The sequence below is a fragment of the Petaurus breviceps genome, unplaced genomic scaffold, assembly GCF_028583685.1.
Source record: "Petaurus breviceps papuanus isolate PSGF00001 unplaced genomic scaffold, PetGlider_PUasm1.0 37, whole genome shotgun sequence".
NCBI classification, from domain to species: domain Eukaryota; kingdom Metazoa; phylum Chordata; class Mammalia; order Diprotodontia; family Petauridae; genus Petaurus; species Petaurus breviceps.
In genome coordinates this window covers 54,774,577-54,784,528 of record NW_027186296.1, presented here as the reverse complement: position 1 = coordinate 54,784,528, position 9,952 = coordinate 54,774,577, and the positions used below count along the sequence as shown (strand labels likewise).

General features: G+C 35.5%; 1 pseudogene; it reads left to right on the top strand.

Annotated features, from left to right (window-relative positions):
• Positions 1-9,817: 9,817 nt before the first annotated feature.
• The window catches only part of LOC138168332 (RNA-binding protein EWS pseudogene), a 63,280-nt pseudogene continuing 63,145 nt past the window's right edge, over positions 9,818-9,952 (top strand).

The window sequence follows — 9,952 nt, the reverse complement described above, 5'->3', positions numbered from 1 at the left end:
ATGTGTGTGTGTGTGTGTGTGTGTGTGTGTGTGTGTGTATGTGTATATGTATATATACACACATATGTATACATTTTCCCATATACATATCATTCTATAGGTATATATGTGCGTCATGTATATAATCAAAATAAATACAAAATAATATGTACTGTGCAATGGTGTCTATAGATCACCTCTTTTACTCAAACATAGGGAGTGTTTTAATTATGGGTAATTATTGTTGCTTGACACAAAATATAATTGGGTTTTACTTTTTTTCATAGAATTATCAAATGTTTGAAAAAAATCTCTTTGAGATTACCTAATTCAACTGCATGATTTTATACACAAGGAAATTTATTCACTTGGTAATCTCATTAACTCTCATGAATTCAAACTATACTCGTAATCCTCAAATTTATTTTTCCATCCCTAAACTTTTTCCTATATTCTAGGAAATATATTCAAATTTTCAACTATCCATTGTATATCTAAAACTGAATGTCTCATAAGCAGTTTAAACTCAACATGTCCAAAAACTAAACTTACCTTTCCTCCTAACCACCTTTCCTTCTGAAATTCCCTATTATTAATGAGGGCACCATCATTGTCCCAGTTATTCAGGCTAACAACCTACAGGTTATCCTCAAGTCTTCACTTCTCTCTTATTCTCATACTGAATCTGTTGTTAAGTCTTGTGGATTTTGCTTTCATAACCTCTGTCATATTGGCCTCCTTCTTTTCTCTGACTGTCACCACCCTGATGCAGGTTCTTATCACCTCATGCTTAGACTATTGCAATAACCTACTGGTTGGTCTTCTTGTCTCAAGTCTCTTCCCACTTCAATCTATCCTCCATTCTGCAAGCAAATTATTCTTCTTTATTTATTTATTCATTTATTCATGTATTCATTCATTTATTTATTCATTCATTCATTCATTCATTTATCTATCTATCTTATCTATCTATTTATTTATTTGTTTGTTTATTTATTTCGATTATATCACACTCAACCCTCCCTAACACCCCTCATTCTGGCCACATAAAAATTCTAGTTCTACCATGTCCCCTCTAGGCTCAAATATAAAATCCTCTGTTTGGTGTTCAAAATACTTCATAGCATGGGCCCCTTTATCTTTACTTTATATGATCTTATGATTTTCTTTCAACCCTGGGAGTTCATCAGATTTAAACTAAATTTAGTATGGATAAACAATCCGCTTAGCCCACTGCAGCTCTATATACCTGAGCTCAAGAGATATGCCAGCCTTATCCTTTCTGGTAGCAGGGATTATAGGTGTTCACCACCATACCTGTCAATAAAAACCTTTCGAATATTTTTCTCTTGAAGACTCCTATCTCTGATAGAAAGAGTAAATATATGTAAAATGCTTTGTAAAACACAAAGCACTATATGGAGTTTGGTTATTTTAAATTATATTTATTATAATTATTATTTTTACCATTCGGTATTGCAATATGGTCTATTTGATAATCAAGAGTATGACAGGACAATTAATATAGTATATGTGACATGCCTTGGTAACAGCCAAAGGCATGGATTCAAACCTTGAATAGGTCATTAGAAATTTACTCTGTTCCAAGTTCATGAGTTGCAACCTAATATTTGAACCCTCTATCCAGAAAACATATATGCATATTTACATATGTGTATGATCTTTTAAAGCTGATAGTTTTTATACCTACCACTCACGATCTTCTATTTCCATTTTTGTTTTATCTTTCTCCATTAGGTTGTAAACTCCTTAAGGGCGGGGACAGTCTTTTTTAAAAAATTGTATCCTCAGCACTTAGCAAAATAGAAGGTACTTAATTTTTTTGTATCATATTGTTTTAAATACTTGTATTTTACTGAGGAAGTTTGGTAGTTTTCTGTGGCTTGGTATAATTACAGATGGTTTTTATGAATGGCAGCATTTGGAAAATCTTATTATCAATAAGAAATCTTTCTTTTAATCATGTCCATCCCTTTTGACACTAGATAGCGGTCTGGACCTGGAATGAGGAAGACATTTCTTCCTGAGTTCAAATATGACCTCAGACACTCACTAGCTATGTGAGCAAGTCACTTAATCCTGTTTGCCTCAGTTTCTTCATCTATAAAATGAACTAGAGAAGGACATGGAAACCACTCCAGTATCTGCCAAGAACATTTCAAATGGTGTCACAAAGAATTGGAAATGACTGAAAAAAAGATCAAGAACTCAAAAAAAAATGTTGATATTCAATGGTTCAATAAATAAAGCTGTTTCTGCAGTCAGGTCTATCTTTTTCTTTATAATTTTATTACATGCATCACATATTTCCCCTATTTATATTTTGTCAGATGTATGTCATTCTTGGCTTTGTCTTAAGTGACACTCTCTTACATAGGATAATAGGTGCTGAGGCACTAGGTATTTAGAATCAGGAAGGCCTAAGTTTGTATCTCATTCCTAACATTTGCTAGGTTTTTGGCCTTAGACAAATCCCTTAACCTCTTTGATCATGAGCTTCTTCATGTTTGAAATGAGGACATGGAGTATCTACTTCACAGAAAAAAATTACTAGGCTATAATAATATGAAACACATGAAGCACTTTGCAAACCTCAAGGTTCAATATACATTTCAGATATTATTATTATTGGTACTGATATTATTGATGACATAAAATTACTATGAAAATGGCAATCTATTTATGTTTATTGTTTTTACCAGTTTCATTTGCGAATGTTCTAGGAATAATCTCATTCTAGGAATGATTATAGAGATTAATTTAGCATCCAGTCAAAATGAACTATTTTTTTTTCTTTTTGTGTCATGATACCACTCACAATCTTCTGTCCTCTTTCTTTGTAATGCTTTGAAAATGAGTTTGCGCTCTAAACCATCCCTTGGATTCCTTATTTCTCTTTGTCAAAGAAATCAATTTTTTACTGGCTGAAGCTGAAGCAGTTTCTGTGATCTTTCTGTCTACTCATTGTGTTGACTGTTTCTCCTTGGTCAAATCTAGTGGTAAAAGTAAGAGTCAGTTTACATTTGTCAATTCCCCATTTTTTTCATAATTATACAAAATGGCTACTCATTTAGTTTTCCTTTTTCTTTATCTTTCTTTGGTATATAAATCTCATAGTGGATATTACTAAACTTGACATCAGGAAAACCTGGTTTTGAATCATCTGTTGTACACTTAGTATTTGTGTGACACTGGACAAATCTTTAAACTTCTCTCAGTCTTGGTTTCCTCATTTGTAAAATAGGGATAAAAATAGTACCTATTTCAGAGGATTTGTGGGTCTTCAGTTTCTTACTGAAGAAATCATAATTTTTAGCAATACTGTGTAACTTTTTCTCATAGTATCATCTTTACCCATGTAAAATCACCATAAATGACAAATCTTGTAAGTTGGTAGAACCCTTTTTGCATCTGGGATATATACACCATGAAGAAAGCAAGACTCAGTGCTGTTAACATAATTGAAGTACAGGATTTTATATTTTTTATCTTCAGATAGGAAAACATTTGAGATTCTCAGTTTGCCTCTACAATGAATCAGCATAGTAGGACATCAGTGAACAAGTTTACATTTATCCCCGTTAAATTTAATTTATATTTATCCCTTTTCTCCTGCTTGCTGAGGTCATTGTGGATGCTGTTTCTGTATTCAACATAATAAATAGCTGGGCCTTGGATCATCTACAAATTTGGTAGGATTTCCATCTATGTCTTCATCGAAGTTATTGATGGAAAGTCTAATTTTACATCCTAGGGGAAGTCTAATGATTAAGTCCACTGTTACTCCACTAAAAACCTTCTAGATTGTTCTCTTAATCACCACCCAACTGCACTATTAGCCGTCATTACTTTCTCATTCCTGCTGTGTTGTCATGACAAGAAAATTTGGAATGAGAGGACTTGAGTTCTAATACTGACTCAGCTATTTACTACCTGTGTGGCTTCCTTCTATGTTCTTCAGGTTTTTCATTTGTAAAATGAAGGTGTTAAATTAGAGGATCTCAGAGATAGCTTCCAGCTCTAAATTCTCTGACATCATGAGACACTTTTTTCAAATTCTTTGTTGCTATCTGAACATAGGTTATCTAGAGTTTTGCCTTAAACTGTTATTGTAATAAAAAAAAAATCAAAGGTAGCATATTTGATGCTCCTCTTTGAGGAAAACAATTTTCACCCAAACTTGTAGTAAAGAAAAGAAAATTTTAAGTGTAGTTTTCAAGCATGCCACACCAAATCAATGTTAAATACTGCAAATCAACCCCATCTTCTACATTTATTTTCCTGTGTATCCTCAGTACATAGAATAGCTCCTGGCCTTTAGCATAGTAGGCACTCAGTAAATACTTATTGACTTAACTTCTAGTATTGTTCAAACAACCAAGTCTGACATTTAATAAGTTATTCCTCTAATTTTAGTTAAAGTACTAATGGCTTTAATGCATTTTCTTTTTTCAGAGGGGTGCATACTATAGTGATTAATGAGAATTTGGTGTTAGAGGCTTGATAGTCACATGCTTGCTGAAAAAACTGTTATTTTTAGATAGTTTTTGGTTTTTAAAATTTTCCAAATAGAATTTGCTGAGTCCCTCTCCATTCTTTGTGGTGCCTGGTAGTTTTGTAGTAGTGATGAGTTTGTCACAATTCAGTGTGTTATTTTAAAGCTGGCTTCCATCATTGCTGGTAGGTAACTATGTGATATATAACTTGCAAGCAGTCCTGCTGTTTGTTACTGGCAATTAATTTCTCTGGTGCCTTTCTTCCATTCAGACTAGGCCTTTATGTTCTAAATCCAGCTATTCTAATGCTCCCCACTTGTGCTGTGTAGAAAAGACTCAGACTGACAGATTATCGCAGGGCAGTTAAGCATGTAATTGCTCAAATGAGTTAAAATCCCTTCAAATATCTGTCTTTGTACCTCATCACACCACTTCACGGACTCAAATATTTGACAATTGATGAAGATAAACTAAAGGGATCTTCATTAGCTACCAACCACCGTGACAAGCTTCTTTCAGCTAAAGGCTGGTGAATTTTGGGACTTATTATCTACTTAAAAACTGCAGGAAAGCAGAAAAATACTTCAGTGGACTTCAGAATAGAGAAAACTTGAAGCTTTACATGTTAGTTGGTATTGGACAAAACTGCAATTTTCTAATCTAGAGCTGTATTTGTAAAAAAAAATGTAGGGTGTCATGGACAGGGGCTCTTATCCAATAAAGTAATGGAAATATTATCAAATTCTCATAGGAGCCATCATTAATGAATGTGTGTTAAATTTAGATGTAATTACAACACTGGAGAGAGAGTGGCAGAAATCCAGTGGCTGTGTGGAAACCTATTTTAGCACGTGTTGGCTTTGCTGGCCAGGAATTATCACTCCCCCTGATTCAGGATTAAAGTCAGGTGCTACACAGAATACCTTGGGACATTTATGGAATTTCACTTTGGCACAAACCCTAGCACATCTTCAAGTTTCCTAGTGACAGTCAGTATTTGGTATTAAACTCTTCCAGCATTGGGTGGGTGTGGGGGTGAGTTACTGAATTGAGGCCAATGCCAGAGCATTACTGCTTAACAAAGCAGGTGAAGGTTAGTATGGCACTAATAGATCACAGAAAAAGGCATTTGCTTGTAGTTGGAAGAGACAAATCCTTTACTTCCCAAAACAAGACAAAAAATGTAGGAGAAGAAAAACAAGAAAGGAAAAGAGGAAGATCATAATGAGTAAGATTTGATGATAATGTCTAGTCAAATCCTTGGTGGTAGGTAAAATGATGGTTGTGTGTGTGGGGGGGGGCAATTAGTTTAACAAAACAATGATATAAATGTTTGATTTCAAGAATAAATAATGTAAGGCCTTTGCAACTTTACGAAAATGTTATTGCAAAATTATGTTGGTTGAAGGCATTATTTGGAGTATTATTTTTGAGTAGTTTGTGACATAGGTCTCATTACATTATGGTTCCTTTAACCTCTTTATGTCAGTATCAGAGTAAAAAGTTATTTATCGAACACAGGAAAAATTATCAAAAGTGTTGAGAGATCAGTTTAAGAGGCAAATAGGCTAACAAACATCTGTGGCCCACTCAGAATGGGTAGAAGTAATGTTTAGGTTCCGATATAGACTTAAAGTTCTAATTCCATTGAAATAGAACATATGAGAAGAGAACAATTATGTTTAATGTAAAGACTGAAAAAGAGGTGTATTGTTGCCATTTGAGCCTCTTTACTCTCATTAGGGCAAAGCAGGGTGGGAAAAGTATACAACTCCTAAAAATCATGGGCAAATCCTCTATACTGTCACCACTAATGAGACTTTTTTTTAATGTACTGTATATGACCTTGATCATATTTGATGAATTACTTGATATTTTTAGTCTTATCCTGTCATCAGGGTTCACCTGAATATACCTTGTTCATTTAAGATTGTTTTTTGGTAAAAGAACATAGTTTGAACTTTATAATGATTTGATTCTTCTCCCTCCTTGGTAACTTCATTTACAGTTCCCTTCTGATTGTATTTGAAGATGAATTTCTTTGGTGAGCTTCCTGGTTGGCCTCAAGTTGCCATACCAGCAGAAACTGTGGAAAGATGAAAACACTAATGCATTGTTGTTTTTGGAGCTGTGGTTTGGTACAATGCATAATGGAAAGCAATTTGGAATTATATAAAGAAAGTGACTAAAATTTCCATACTCTTTGACTCAGAGATTCTGCTCCTGGCACATACATCTATGAGGTCAATGACAAAACTCAAGTTCCTGTGTATACCAGAATGTTTACAACAGCACATTTTCATAGCAAGAGAAGTGGAAACAAAGGAAATTTCCATTTCCTGAGGAATGGCTAAAGAAATTGTGGTACACAGATGCAATGGTATATTACTGTATTGTATGAAATAATGAATATGATAAACATGGGGAAGCACAGGAATATACATGAAAAGGTGCAAAGTGAAGTAAGGAGAATCAGGAAAATATTATATGCAATAACTACAATAAAACAACAACAATAAAATGGAATTGAAAGCTGTGAAATTATAATGACAAAGTTCAGACCCCCCCCCCCAAATGTATGAGAATCAGTCAATAAATAAAAAATTATTAAGTGCCAAACACTGTGATAAGTGCTAGAGGAGGTAGCTCCCAACACCTTCTTATGGGGGGGAGGCAAACTATAGGTATAGAACACTGAATATAATGTTATATTTTTTAAGGGAGAGATATATTGGTGAGTTTGGCTGAACTACCTCCCCCCCACATTTCCTTTATTTTTTGTTATGAGCAATGGCTCTCTGAGATAGTCTGGAGAAATGAGATATATTGGGATATTACACTTGTAAAAACAAAAGATACCAATGAAGTTTTAATTAAAAAAAAAAGATGACATGGCAGGCTCTTCAATCCATAGAAGCATGGAAGATAGGTGAAAAATATAATATGTCTAGATCTTAGATAGATATTATTTTTGTTCATTTTTAAGTAGACATATGGAAATAATTCACATTCATGAGTATGTTTTCATAGTGCTATATAGTTTCAAAGCACAGTAATCCCTTATCACATTTAATCTTCATAATGACACTGGGAAATAAGAAGAAACAGGCATTATTTCTCACTATTAAGAGAACATAAGCTAAAGAAACTGAATGATTTGACTAAGGCTATACAACTAGAAAGTGGTAGAACTAGAATTTGAACCCAAGTGCTTGTAAAGCCAAGCAAAAGCAGCTTTCCAGAGGACTGCTTCTGTGAACAACTTTCAAGTTTCTGATTACATAGTATAGCAAACTCTCTATTTATTCAATAACAACTCAGAGCAAAATATTCACAGAAAATCAAGGTACAGCATTCACAATGTTAAAACTTATCACAGAAAATCAAAGTACAACATTTACCATCTCACAACTCAACAACTTATCACTAAAATGGACACCTAGTTTTCACCAGTGGTCAAACAGTTTTCAACAAAGTGCAATCATGTAGTAACTCAATCATTCAGTCATCCTTAATTCAATCAGTCATGAGAGCTCCTTAATACTTAACTAACTCATCCTTAAGGCAAGGCATCCTTAAGGGACATAAAGTACAGTAGTTAAAGTTCTCCACCCATGGGGTGCAATTAAGTTATAATATCAGTCACTACTCAGTACTATCTTAAAGGGTGGTAGAAAATACACAGGACATCCACCCCTCAATCACAAGTAAGTTACAATTTCAACAGTCACTATTTAGTACTCTCTTAAGGGGTAGTGGAAAATACATAGGCCATCTACCCCTAGATCACAAGTAAATTACAATTTTATCACTACTCAATATCCACAGAGAAGTTTTTTTCATCCTGACTCAAAGCAGGTATGTCCTACTTGAATCCACCAAACTGTCACCTGGGTTCAAAAGCAGACAGCTCCCACCTCCTTGTCCAACTCTCCATTCAGTTCCTGCTCCACATTGAAGCTCAGTGTCCAATCCATCTCAAATCCTTCACAGTCCCTGTTCCTGGGAAGAGAAAACTTAACAGAGCCACAGACAGACAAAGTACCAACACCACAGTTATGCTTCCTCTGGCAGCTCCAGCCAGCCCTCAGAAGTCCTCAGCAGCTCCAGCTGGCCCTCAGAAGTCTTCAGCAGCTCCATTCTAAAACTCAAAATCACTTTCTCCATGGAAGTTCCAGTCCAGCAGCAGCATCCCAGCCTTCAGATGTTCACTGAGAGAAATTCTCTCTCTCCTTGTCTGGCAGCAGCTGCTCTGCCTCCAGATGCTTGTCCCAAGAAGTTCTGACTGTTCATCTTCTGCTCTTCCTTAAATACGGTATAGCTCCTCCCTGTTTGCCCCCTTCCTGTTAACGTCAGCAAGAGGGGATCATACAGTCTGTTTCTTTAACAGAGGCTTAATTTGAAACTAAGTGCTAAGTACCTCTCAGATTTCCAATACAAAGGGATCTTCAAATTTCATTACTATTACAGTGCTATAGTAGAAATGTCTCTATATTTGAAGTTAGGATATAGGGGTTTGGCTCTTGTCTCTCTTAATTGCTATATGCATGCTTTTTCCAAAATACTCAAGAACAAATATGGCCAGTCTCTAGCAAAGTAGTTTCACTGGGAAAGAGTCTATAACTCATTATGACAACAGTTTCTCATAATTGTGTGTATATCAGAAATGGATGATATTGGACTTCTCCCAAATGATTATATACAGACAATTCTGTATTATAAAGCATGTCACTGGATAACTCACTTAAAGTCCACTTAATATCTACCCTTACTCATAGGTGCTGGTAGCAAAAATCAATCCATCCATCAATCAACCAATATTGAAGATAAAAAGAAAAAAAAAGGTCTCTGCTCTCAAAGAGCTTATATTGGGGAAAATAATATGTACACACATAACTAATACAAAACATATACATAGAGAAGGGGTTCAAGAGGATTCTGGGAAGATGATGGAGTAGGTCAGAAAATTCCAAGCTCTCAAGATTTTCTCTCACAAAAGAGTTAAAATAGCACCTTAGGGCAAACAGAGTGTGGGTGGAGATAAATAAGAACAGGGGCATAACCAGGGTTCTCCTGGAACAATTTGAGAAGATCGGAAGAAAAATCCCAGGACAAGGTTTGGTCCCAGTGAAGAACCTAACCTCCAGGATAGGTTCAGTTTTTATAGCAAGCAGCAAGCCTCTTAATAAGCAGCAAGCCCTGGAGGGTAGTTGGTTAGAGAGTCTGACTCTGCCCCAGCCAGTGAACTTTTTCCCCTAGGATAGTGAGGAGACTTGGGTGTCTGATCCCAGGAAGATTGAGGGAACCTCTGCTGACCAGGAATGCCAGACCCAGCTGCTGTAAAGAGTGGGGGGTGTGGGGTGGAGAAGAAACCAGCGCACCAGGTGAGTGCAGAAACAGTGGGGCAGAAAGAAAGTCCCTGACTATCGGCATTTAGAGGTTGGAGGTTTGGCTTT